Genomic DNA, 14,095 nt, shown 5'->3' with positions numbered 1-14,095 from the left:
GAGATTAATAATATATATGATATATTAATTTTAACTCTCACACCTCTAAGAGTTCACACCATGAGATCCATGATCGGCTTCGTGTCGCTTTTATCGTGACTGCTCCATTCGAAAAGGGAAGAGGAAGGCTCCTACTAAAAAGAGCAAGACAAAAGTTGTAAAAGGAAAATGTTTCCACTGTAACAAAGATTGGCACTAAAAAGGAAATTGCCCAAAATATCTTATAAAAAAGAAAGTTGAGAAGGCAAACCAAGGTAGATATGATTTACTTGTAATAGAAACATATTTAGTGGAAAGTTCTCATTTGACTTGGATACTGGATTCAGGCACCGCTAATCATATTTTCAATTTCATTTAGAAAACTAGTTCCTGGAGGCAGCTGACAGAAAATGAAATGACTTTGAAAGTGGAAATAGGTGAAGTCATTTCGACTGAAGCAGTGGGATATAACAAGTTATTTTTTTTTAGAATCTGACATTTTGTTAGAAAATGTGTATTATTTACCTAAGAGGAAAAGGAATTGAATCTATGTCTCTTGCCTGTTAGAACATATGTACAAAGTTATTTTTGATATAAATGAAGTGTTCGTTATTAGTTTAAGAGGTGTTCAAATATGTTCTGCTAAACTTGAAAATAACTTGTATGTATTCAAACCAACTGAAGCAAAAACTATTTTAAATATAAAGATGTTTAAAATAGCCAAAATTAAAAATTAAAAATTTCTCCTAACACCTATCTTTAGCACTTAAGACTTGGACACATAAATCTCAACAGAATTGAGAGATTAATGTAGAATGGACATCTAAGTCAGTTAGAAGACATATCTTTACCTCCATGTGAATCATGTCTTGAGGGAAAATTGACTAAGATATTTTTCAACAAAAGGTCTTAGAGCCAAAGACCCTCTAGAACTTATACATTTAGATCTTTGTAATCCAATGAATGTTAAAGCTCGAGGAGGATCTGAGTATTTCATTAGTTTTATTGATGATTACTCTAGATATGACTATGTTTATGTAATGCATCATAAGTCCAAAACTCTTGAAAAGTTCAAAGAGTATAAGACAAAAGTTAAAAACTTATTAGGTAAAAAGACTAAAACCTTTCAATCAAATCGAGGTGTCGAGTATATGGATTTACAATTCCAGAACTATTTAGTATAACATGGAATTCAATCCTAAATCACTGCACCTGGTAAACCACAGCAAAATGGTGTAGTAGAAAGGAGAAATCAAACCTTGTTAGACATGATTTATTCAATAATGAGTTTTACCTTGTTACCTCAGTCCTTTTGGGGGTATGCAGTGCAAGGTGCTGTATATATTTTGAGCATGGTTCCCTTAAAAAGTGTTTTAGAAACACCTTACGATGGAGAAGATGTAAAGGTAGTTTACATAAATTTAGAATCTAGGGATTCCCGACATGTGTTAGTGCAAAATCCTATGAAATTGGAACGACGTTCAAAGGTATGCCTATTTGTAGGATACCCTATAGAAACAAAAGGTTATCTATTTTATGATCCTCAAGAAGACAAAATATTTGTATCAATAAATGCTACATTATTAGAGGAAGACCACATAAGAAATCATCAACCTCACAGTAAACTAGTATTAAATGAGATGTTAGAGAATCTACAGATAGATCAACAAGAGTTGTTGATCAAGTTGGTCCTTCAACAAGAGTTGATGATGAAACTGGTACTTCAAATCCTTCTCAAGAATTGAGAATGCCTCGACGTAGTGAGAGGGTTATTCAACAACCTAACCGATACATGGGTTTAACAGAACCTAAAGTCGCCATACCTGATGATGGTTTAGAGAATCCATTGACCTTTAAACAGGCAATGGAAAATGTAGATAGAGACCAATGGATAAAAGCCATGGACTTGAAATGGAGTCTATGTACTTCAATTATGAACTTGTAGATCAACCAGATAGGGTAAAACCTATTTGTTGCAAGTGGATCTACAAGAGAAAACGAGACCAAACTTGTAAGGTGCAAACCTATAAATCCCGACTCGTGGCAAAAGGTTTAATCCAAAGAGAAGGGGTAGCTATGAAGAAACCTTCTCTCCTACTACCATGATTAAATCTATTAGAATACTTTTATCCATTACTACATTTTATGATTATGAAATATGGTAAATGGATATCAAGACAGCCTTTTTGAATGTTTATCTTGAGGTATTTATATGTCTCAACCAGAAAGGTTCATTGAACAGGGTCAAGAGTAAAAAATTTGCAAGCTCAAAAGATCGATTATGGGTTGGAACAAGCATCTCGATTCTGGAATATAAGATTTGACACTACGATCAAATCTTATGGTTTTGAACAAAATGTTGACGAACCTTGTGTTTACTAGAAGATAGTCAACACAACTGTAGCTTTTCTGGTACTTTATGTTGATGATATCCTACATATTGGGAATGAGATAGGATTCCTTGCTGACGTAAAGAGATGGTTAGCATCACAATTTCAAATGAAAGATTTGGGAGATGCACAATATGTTCTTGGGATCCAAATAGTTCAGAATCATAAAAACAGAATGCTAGCACTACCTCAAGCATCTTATATTGACAAAATGTTATCAAGATATACTATGCAAGATTCCAAAAGAGGTTTATTATCTTTTAGACATGAAATTCATTTGTCTAAGGAACAGTGTCCTAAGACATCTAACGAGATTGAGACTATGAAAAAAATTCCATATGCATCAGTAGTCGAGATCTTAATGTACGCCATGTTGTGCACACACCCCGACATATGCTTTGCAGTCGGAATAGTCGGTAGGTTCCAGTCTAACCTTGGATATAGTCATTGGATTGCTATTAAAAACATCCTCAAGTATTTTTGAAGAACAATGGATTATATGCTCGTGTATCGCTCTAAGGATTTGATCCTTATTGGGTACACTTATTCTGATTTTCAAACTGATGTAGATTCTCGAAAATCTACTTTACGATCAGTATTCACTCGACATAAAGGAGTAATAGTATGGAGAAGCATTAAAAAAAGTTGTATTGTTGACTTTACCATGGAAGCTGAATACATAGTTGCATATGAAGCAGTTAAAGAAGTAGTATGTCTCAGAAAGTTCTTGACCGATTTGGAAGTGGTTCCAAATATGCATCTGCCAATCACTCTATATTGTGATAACAGTGGAGCAGTTACCAACTCAAATGAATCAAGAAGCTATAAACGAGGAAAGCACATCGAATGAAAGTACCATCTCATCAGGGAGATAGTACACAGAGGAGACGTGATCGTCACACAGATAGCCTCTGAAGACAACCTGGCTGATCCATTTACTAAGGCTCTCATGACTAAAGTGTTCGAGGGTCACCTAGTAGGACTAGAACTACGAGCTTCATAAATCTAGGGAAAGTGGGAGAATTCATGGATATATAAATACCCTAGTTTATTGTATTTATTCTCTCATACTCAACATTGGTATATTTGTGTATGTATTTTAACACCTACTGGAGTTTTTAGTCCAAGCAGGATTTTGTTGGGAATATCCTAAAAGCTCGAAGTTTGTAAACATTAAACACAATCTATTCACAATAAAAGTCTTATTGAATTGCGTTCTTTTATAATTTGAATAAACTAACCCATGGTTATAATATGAATACTTAAAACTTTATGTAGAGACATAAAAGAGGATCAAGATTTAGTATATAGCCAAAAAAAGGTCTATAAGTATATGGATAAGGTTGGGTACCTTATCCTAGGACACTATAAATGTGGTCCGCTTTGTATATTGATACAAACAATGTGCTCTAAAAATTCTTTATAAAGAGACATGCGAGTGGAGGCATCCTATGCAAAAGATGTTTGCATAAGACTGGACTATGAAATAGTCACTTTTGTATATAATGACCGTTTACTATTAAAACTGACTATTTCAATTCTCTTACCTAAGGTAACTTGATCTTAATTTTGAGCTAATTATGAACTCCTGTTTATTCGGCATTATCCTTTAACATTGCATAGGTGAGAGTGGTTCAACATCACTGCTCAATAGCCTCCCATTTTAAGAGTAAGATTGGATAGATAGCTGGGGACATAATCTTGGAAGAAGGATTTCACTCCTACCCATCTTAGAGTCAGCAGATAGGTTGTTCCCTTCTTGTACTGATTCCTAGTCTTGAACAAAGGGGCCCTGCCCTCTCATGACAGAGAAGGGGTATGGTTTATTGGTAGGACCATAAACCAATTGTTCAATAGATATTCAGTGGAGACTTAAGAAGTAAGATGTATTATAGGAGTAAAACGGTAATTTTGACCAAGCTGTAGATATGAACGACCTGTGAAGGATCAAATTACTGATTATGGTTAAATGAAGTGAACAGAAATATATCTGTAGTAAGGAGAGTGCAACTACTGAGCTATAGTGGTATGTCTCGGTAGTTAACAAATAGTGATTAAATCAGTTTAAAGAGTTTACCTAATTAATCTTAAATCATTGGAGCTCATGATCTGTAGGTTCATTAGGTCTTCTACTAACTTGTAAAAGAATTAAACCTTAGAACAGCGTGTTGAGAGAATTTGGAATATTCAAGCTCAATTTAGGGTTTGGATTATTATATATGATATAGTTAATGTTCAATTAACGAATTAAACATTTTGATTTTAGAGAGTTGATAATATTTAAATATGATTTAAATATAAGATGTGGTGTTATATTAATTGAATATTTGATATTATGTTAAATTAATTAAATTAATTTAGTTAATTATCCAATTTAAATTTTGAATTTATATTCAAAATCATTAAATTGATCAATTGGATTTTGAATTTGATAAAACTTATCTAAATTAAAATTTAATTTTTTATTAAATTTTAACATAAATTTTTTCTTTTCAATTAATCAAATTAAGAAGTTAAAATTGGGTAAAAAAATACAAAGTAGAAAAATTGGGTTTTTCCTACTTTGAAATCCACCTCATGCCACTTCTATCCATGGAAGTTTGAAGTGGCAATCTCCTTGCAATTTGACTTGCATGGTTTTTTATTTCAATTTGATTTTCATGCAACTGATAATCTGAAGAAGAATCTTTGGTTTTTGCTCTTCATCCCAACTCCTAAAAACCACAGAAATTCCACCTCAAATTCTCCTCGATTTGAAGACCACACTTCAATCTAAGGCCTAAGGATAGTAGAGAAGACTTAGGTGGTCGTCTACTACTGAGATTGGACAAGAAATTGGTGATGAATCAAGCTAATTAGTTGAATATACAGAGGTTGTATTTCCTAAACCCTATTTACGGTTTTCTGTTAAACATGCATGCTTTTTCTTTAAAATTGATGTAGTTAGAGTGCTAATATCCTCAATTGGTTCCATTTGTTGAATGTCAACTCTATCGTTTGACCCATCCTCACTTGTCATTTCAACTGCACCGTGATGAAAAATCTCCTTGATGACAAATGAGCCGAACCACCTTGATTTTAGCTTACGTCAAAACAATCGCAACCTTGAGTTAAACAGAAGTACTTTTTGGCTAGGGACGAAAGTTTTCTTACTTGTGGTTGTCATGCCAACTCTTCGTCCTCTCCTTGTATATCTTTGCATTCTTATAGGCTCGAAGCCTCGACTCATTGAGCTCGTTGAGCTGAAGCTTTCTTGTATGCCCAGCTAATTCAAAGTCTAGGTGAAGTTTCTTAAGTGCCCACAGCGCCTTGTGTTCCAATTCAAGAGGCAGATGACAAACCTTTCAATATACTAACACATAAGACGACATCCGAATGAGATTCTTATATGCGGTGTGATAAGCCTAAAGGGCCTCATCAAGGTGCACCACCCAGTCTTTATGCAAAGCATTCACCAGCTTCTTCAAGATAATTTTGATTTTTCGATTTGAAATGTTCACCTGTCCATTGGTTTGTGGGTGCTATGTAGTGGCTACTCTAAGGTTCACATGAAACTTGATTAGTAGTTTAGAAATAATGCAGTTAATGAAATGAGTACCTTTGTTGCTTATGATCGCACAAGGAGTTCCAAAGTGAAAGAAGATGTTCCTTTTGAGAAATTTAAAGATTGTTACCGCATCGTTTCAGACGCAAGAAATGGCTTCAACCCATTTTGATACATAGTCCACTCACCTAAAATGTACTGATGACCATCTGAGGATGGGAATGAACCCATAAAATAGATACCTCATACGTCGAATAGTTCCATTTCTAGAATTGAGGTTAAAGGCATCTTGTCCCTACGAGAAATGTTCCTGATTCTTTATCATCTATTACAGTTTGTAACATAAGCACAAGCTTCTTAAAAAGTATTGGCCAATAAAATCCACTCTATAAGTCTTTTGCAACAGCCTTTTGACCACCAAAATGCCCACTATAAGGCTCTTCTTGACACTTCAATAAAACTTGCTACACTTCGAATTCAGGAATGCATCGACATAGGATGTGGTCATGCCTCAACTTATATAAGTAGGGTTCATCACATTTGCATTCATGGAAAAGCTTCTTGCGTTGTTATTGATTGTAATCCTTTGGTAATTTCTCACTGACTATATAGTTATATCTACATGCCAAGGTTATTTTTCTTCAATTCTGAGTAGTTGTTCATCATGAAAGTCGTCTGTGATTTCTAGTGGAGTTCTTTGAAATTGATCATTCTCAAGCCTATATAGATGGTCATTACCTGATGGCCAGTTCCTTTGAGATCAACTATTTTAAGATCAAACTCTTGTAATAATTAGATCCATCAGATTAATTTAGGTTTGACATCCTTTTTGCAATGAGATATTTGATCGCAGAGTGATTGATGCGAATGATCACCTTGGATCCCACTAAATATGCTCTGAATTGTTCAATAGTAAAGACTATGGCCAACAATTCTTTCTCAGTTATAGTGTAGTTTCCTTAAGCTTTTTCATTGAGGGTCTTGTTGACATAGGAGATTGAATGGACAATCTTTTGCTTGCACAGACCTAACATTATGCCCATAATTATATCACTCGCTTCACAAATTAATTCAAAAGAATTCGTCCAATCGAGCGTAATCAAAATTGGTGTTATGGTCAACGCTTGCTTATGTGTTTCAAATGCTTGGTTGCATGTATTAGTGAAGTCATAGGGTTAGTTCATACAAAGTAGATTACTGAGGGACATAGCTATTTGGGAAAAACCTTTAATAAATCTTCGATATAGTTTAGAATGTCCCAAAAAGCTTCTCAAATTTTTGACATTGAAAGGTGTAAGCAACTTGGCTATCACATCAATTTTTGTTTGGTCAACCTCCAAACCTCTTTAGGAGATTTTGTGTCCTAACACAATTCCCTCTATCACCATGAACTGACATTTCTCCCAATTTAGAAGGAGGTTGGTTTCCTGCATCTTTGGAGAACTACTTCCATATTTTTAGACATTGATTATAGGAGTTTCTAAACAAAAAAAAAAAAAAAAAAGTCATCCATAAAGAACTCGACAGATTGTTCTAAGACGGTTGAAAAATATGGCCATTATGGACCTTGGTACTCAATGCATTGCACAGACCGAATGGCATGCGATGAAACACGAAGATACCTGAGGCGTTATTTTATGCGATGAAATAATGGAGTGGAATGCATTGGTGGAAAATGCGTTGAGCAAGCAAGTTTTCTCAGTAAGATCCAAGTATAAATCCTACTGAGTTGCCTGGTAAGCCAAGGGCTGAACTCAAGGACTAAGGAAAACAATATGTGTGGTAATTTCTAGATCACTATGCGGTAACAAATAAATCAATGGTTTTGTGGTTTATTGTTTAAGGCAAATTTGAGATAAGAGTAATTATGCGATAGATACACTGAGTATGCAACGGAATGGGTTGAGAAGGTCTTTAGCTTGTGTTTCCCGAGAATGCGTTCAAGTTATGCGATCATGCTATACTCATGCGACAACAAATCATTTTCCAATGCAAATGCAGTGGCTCCTAATTTTAGGACGCATGTGATGAATGCGATAGTGTCTATAGAGCTTATTCCTAAGTCTCTACTTATTGCCTATGCGATGATGCAAGATGCATACATGGACAACATGACCACATACAATCATAACCTATCTCTAGGATGCATGCGATGCAATAATAGCAAACAGAGCTTATTCCTAAGCTTCTAGCTCTTGATTATGCATTTCTAATCTGACTCTCCCGAGCCTAGATTCTAATCCAACTTTTTCAAGCCTAGATTCTATCCTAGACTACCCTCCCGAGTATCTCTAATGGACGAATGACGCATACATAATAAAAGATAATCGCATAGAATGAAGATCCCAGGTTATGCTAGCTAGTGCTTCTCAACCCATTCGATAGATTTAGCTACACATGCGTATTGTACAGAGAGTGAGTAGATATAAAGATGCAATTTCCATTTATATAAATAAGTTCAAAGTACAAAATGACAATGGAAATAAGGATAGAGAGCCTGGTAGCAATTCCTTGCTTCCCAAGGCTTTTACACTGTATTATCTCTATTCCGCCCAAAAAATGTTCTTGCTTCCGCAAGAGTCAACCCTCTCTCTAGTTCTGACGCTTCCGACACTCTTACAAGTTCACCAGAACGATCTCTCGGTATGATCTCCCTTCACTCTCTTCTGCCTTCTAAGTAAAAGAAAACTATGAACAAGGCTACTTCTATCTATAGGGAAAACTTATCTAACTTAACAAACTCCTTCATTGAAGGTGGCCTTCGGTATTTATAGAGCTTCGGGGTGAAAATCGTCTTCTCTCTTATGATTGCACTGATGGGATGGCATTAATTCTCTGTCTGATGAGCCGAATATTGTCACAAAAAATTTGAGTGTACTTACTATAGTAGGTCGTTAACGGCTTGTCAACTTAATTCGGAATCGACCATCATCAGCTTTCTGTCCCATCGTGATTTATTACTCTTTTCACCTAGATGCGCCCACCATGATATGCCGGCTCTATGCGGCAACCTTCTTGAGTAGATATTCGCGAGCGCAAATGATCGCATAGCCTTGCGTCAACGCAATCTCTTAATGCACTCGGACGTTAATTTCTTTGGATCGCATTTCCGCCTTGCGTCAACACATTTTCTACATAAAAATAAATAAGTTAGCTGTTTTAATGCGATGGACGCATGCGATTGCAATGTTGTGAACTTAATGCCTTTGGATGAAATATTATATATTTTTATCAACGCAATCCTGCATTGTTTTATAACTTTGCACTGTAATAACGTGCATTTCTGCCCGTTACCACACTCCTAAATTTAAACAATGCTTGTCCTCAAGCATAAGCTAAAGATTTCCTTTAGAAAGTCGACCGCCTTCTCTCTCCTGGATTTCTCAAGGATGTCTTATTGAAATCCTATACACCGAAATCTCCTTAATTCTCATCTAGGTCTCTTCTTAAAATATTTCTAAAATTTAGGGACCACAAGTTTAACCTTCAAAAAGACTTTACTAGACTCCAGGGCATCGCATGGTTTATTTCATAAGAAACATTTTTACTGGGGTATTTTCAAATGATTTTTATCCGTGCGTATTTTAGACATATTTTTTTTCTAGACCTTGCGCCGATCCAAGTGCCTAGCCTTCGTTTTGGTTTGCCCCCACGTGTGCCATGCAGACATTGATAACTTGTAGAAATACAAGTTATTTATACTGTTTTATTTAGATATCACGGATAAAAGAGAGAAATGTTACGTCGAATGTATGAAAATTTGCTAAGAAATGCAAGAATTATAAATTGTCGCCAATACATCCACTAACACCATTGCGATGGTAGAAAAGAACATGTCAAGTTTGTTTTGCAGGAAATCAAGTCACTGCTTGCGTTCATGGCTCAAAAAGATGAACTAAACAACGCATCTCCATCGCATTACACCCATCAACCAATAATGAAGGGACGATCAACGTAATAACGACGCATGCGACAGTTGATCCAGAGCTTAACTTCAACTGCATGCGGTAATAAAAAACAACACCGCATGCGGGCATACGATCGAAGATGCAAAAGAGCAACACAATTGTGAAGGATTCAGACACGTGTACAATCAACCGTTGTGAATTTATGACGGGATTGATTGCGTAACAGAAGGAATATTCATTCCACCATTTCTGGAATTTCCTTAACAATAAAGTGGGGTCCACACTGCAAAGAGTCAAATCTGAGCCTATAAATAGCCTCTGAAATTCCATTGCAAAATATACTTGATACGGGGCTATTTTGATATTTGTATATTGAGAGAGAGACTGGTCTGAGTGCTGACTGGATAAGAATTAAAAGATAAGGCTGAGAGGTGAGTCTCAGGGAAAATCCTTTCTATCCCCGCCGTGAAGCTCTGTACCAAGGTCACTTCTACCGACGAGCAAGCCTGAGAGGGAAGCTCTTCTTTCCATTCATTCCATACACCGGCAGGAAAATCCACCATCCAGATCTGTGTCACAGACGTTGGCACTCTTCTGTATTTGTTTCTATCTCTTTTCATCAATTGTACTCATTTTCTTAATCTCTATCATTCACACCATGTATCAGACGCTAAATCTTAGTATTGAATGTCATGATCATTTTCATCTCCATCTTTCTGTCTATTTTCATTCCTCCATGAATCACTTTCTCCACGATGTTTTCTTAATCCCTTGGTAATTGGTATGAGTTAACAAGTAAATTAATCTTTGCTAAAGAAATAAATAGGTTTAGCTAAAGCATGCTAGACGACATCTTCACCTGTGAGAGTAGAAGTGAAGATGCCATTATGCCTATCAAGAGAAGGTTAGAAGAATGCATTAACTAAAGCGAGAAGTACTTCCAGAGATGGAAGCAACCTTGCATTCATTACATTCATCCCTGTTTCACCACAGAGATGTGGGAACGTGGCCGATCACCGAGAGGTGTATGCCAAAGGAAAGCGGAACCATAGTTATATCTTTAACGCAATTAATGAACTTGCGATATTTATACTAATTATCTTTTCTCTTTCTGATTCATACATAAAGCCTTGCCACCGCATAACACGATCCTTTGTATAATCTTCACAGTCAGTCTCAAAATCGGTATCATGTATCAGTATCCAGTTTCTTGTATCATAATAGCTTAGGTTTACTTTTATCACAACTTTACTTTGCTGCACTTTATTTTCCTGTACACACATACAACTTTTATTAATTGAAAACCCCTGATCGCATATATCACGAACGTAACGCATTAACTAAGCAATCTCTGTGTTCGACCTCGGATCACTTCGAGAAACTTGCGTTGGAATTATACTTGGTTTCAATGCAAGGAAACTTATGACAACGCATAGCATACTACAAGCATTCCATTAATAATGCATACATCTAGAAGTCGTATCGCATAAAATCTGAATAAGCATAACACATCATCCACATTCCATTTCCATCCCAAGTTATCAAGTTTATGGCAACATGAGCTTGTATGGTCCATCATTCATCACTATCCACATGCTTATTTAGAACACATCAATTGTTAGCGTTTACAGACATCTAACTACGAGTAAGGCACTCTTTCTCAGTCTAAACTCATGTCCATTTGGCAGCGGAGTTGCGATCATTTATTTATGCGTTGATCACGATTCCTACCTTCGTTTTGGCTTGCCCCCACGAGTGTTATGTGGACATCCAACTACGAGTAGGATCCGAATGCTACGTTATGATTTTTTTTTTGTAAGCTAAAAATAGCAAGTTCGAAAATGAATATTGCATCCCCAAATTTAAAATGCGGCAATGTCCTCATTGCTAAAATATTGAAAGAAGTCATACAATGCTCTTAAGAAGTTTCGTAAAGGGTCAGTTTGAAAGAAAACTAGCAGACCACTAACTTCTAGAAATATTTCATGATGTGACTGTCCTAAAATTAAGTTGATTCTAGTATATAAGAAAAAATAGAAGCATGCGTTCCATCATTGAAATCATAATTGGCAACAAGAAATCATGCGGTGACTTACTAAATTAATCAATGTTAAATGTTTACGCCAACTAAAGAGGATGCGGTGATAAAATTTTCAAAATTAAAATGCGATGTGATAGTGCAAAATTTGGAATAAAGTTAAGGAAAGATACAACCCCCAAATTCGCGTTGTCACCTGCATCATTTGTGGATGCATCCTGCTTTGTGGCAATCTGCTTTCTTTTGATTGCGGTGATGAAATAAAGTAGTTGCGTCTTCATGTAGCTCCTCCGCAATCGTTCACCTCGATCGTTGCAAAGAAAATATTGAGAGGGTTAAATAATAATAGAGTTAACAAAATCGTTTACCATGATCGTTCAACATGATCGCATTATTATTATTATTATTTTGATCATAAATAAGAAAATATGCAATAACAAATAACAACAAGGTAATGAAAGTTCATGAAGCATTGATATGAAAAAAAAAAGGATATTCAAAAGGACTGTGTCCCTGATGAGATTGAGTCGCATAGTAACTCATGGACTGCTTATTTCAAGCTGGACTTTTTACGTCCACGACGGCTTTTTCTTCTTTTCTCGATCTTCTGGGATCTTGACTACCTTAATCCAGAGCTTTTCCCTATTGACGTTCATTACGATTTCCCCCTTGTGTACATCAACTTGAGCGCAATCGGTCGAGAGGAATGGTCGTCCCAATATGATGTGCGCATCTTCGTCCGCTTTATAGTCCAAAATGATGAAGTCTGTCGGCAAGATGAATTTGTCAATTGAGACTGCAGCATCTTTCAACTCTCCCTCGGGATGTATTCGGGATCTGTCCGCAAGTAGGAGAGTCTCTGTCGTGGGCATAAGTTTTCCCATATTCAATCGTTTGAAGATTGATAGCGGCATTACGTTTATACTCGTCTCAAGATCGCATAGTGCTTGACCACTGTAGACCCCTCCAATTGAGCATGGTATCGTGAAGATTCCTGGGTCGCACATTTTTGGTGGGATCATTGTATTTTGCGTTACCGCCTCCGTAACGATCTTATCTTCATCATTCTGTTTCTTTTTCAATCTTTGCGAGAATGGTGGTAGCTAGACTTCTCCTATCTCGTGTTCTAGAGGCTTGAAGGTGGACGCAACTTCTAGGTTCATCTTCTCGGGCTCTTCTGAATCATATGTCAACGGGTCCTCGGTTGTCACTGCATTCAAGTTGGTCGTGATGGATTTCCTCCCCTACTTTCGCAGTCACTTTTTCGCTTAACAAGGAGACTGCTAAGCATTGTTCCTTTCCTGTACTCCCAGAGTTGCGAGGGAGCTCAGTTGAGCTCAGCAACGCTCCTTGCGGTCTATTTTTTAGTTTGCCCGCAATTTGTCCTAAATAATTTCGAGATTTCGGATGGACGTTGCTTGATTCTGAAGCACTGATTCATTCTTCTTGATATACTGCTTCAGCAAGCTCTCTAAGGATGAAGATTGCGGTGCCTGTGAACTACTGGCTTAGTTGTGCGTCTTACCGTTTGTTCACGGGAAATCCTACTGGCCCTTCCTTTTGCGCCACTGGTTGAAAGCTTTGTTGTTGATTTTTCCACGTGAAATTGGTGTGGTTTTTCCACCCGGGGTTGTACATATTGGAATAAGGGTTGTTCTTTATGAAGCAAACTGACTGTGGATTTCCTGGGCATTCTTCCATCGGATGTGCTTCTCCACAGATGACACAACTTGTGGTCGTTTGAGCAATTGCGTTGACCTGCCCTTTTTGCGCTCCCGTGCTATTAATTGCGATGCCTTGTATCAAAATCACCATCGGAGTCATTTGGTTTTGAAGGGATGCGATGGCCTCGTTGTTCGCATCACTGTCTTTAATTCTTAATCTTTGATCACTTTCACTCCAGTCCTCATGATTTTTAGAAATGCGATCAAGGATATTCTTGACCTCCTCATAAGTTTTGTCCAGTAGACCTCCATCTGCTGTCGCATTGGCAGCCATTTGCAATGCTAGATTCAATTCTTGGTAGAAAATCTCCATCTGTAAGCAGTCTGATAAGTCGTTATGTGACCAATCTCTTACCAGCCTCTTAAACCTCGCCCAAGCGTCACTAAGCGATTCGTCAGTTTCTTGTTCAAAATTCGTAATTAACTTCCTCCTTCTTGCGTTCTCCGTTGGACGGAAGTATTTCTTCATGAACTTCTCCATGACTTATTCCCACGATGTTATGTCCCTTGGT

This window comes from Benincasa hispida, chromosome 12 (assembly GCF_027475165.1).
Source record: "Benincasa hispida cultivar pf3 chromosome 12, pf3_genome.v1.1, whole genome shotgun sequence".
In the NCBI taxonomy this organism is placed as follows: Eukaryota; Viridiplantae; Streptophyta; class Magnoliopsida; order Cucurbitales; family Cucurbitaceae; genus Benincasa; species Benincasa hispida.
The sequence above is the reverse complement of the archived record's forward strand: the minus strand, read 5'-3'. Positions refer to the sequence as shown.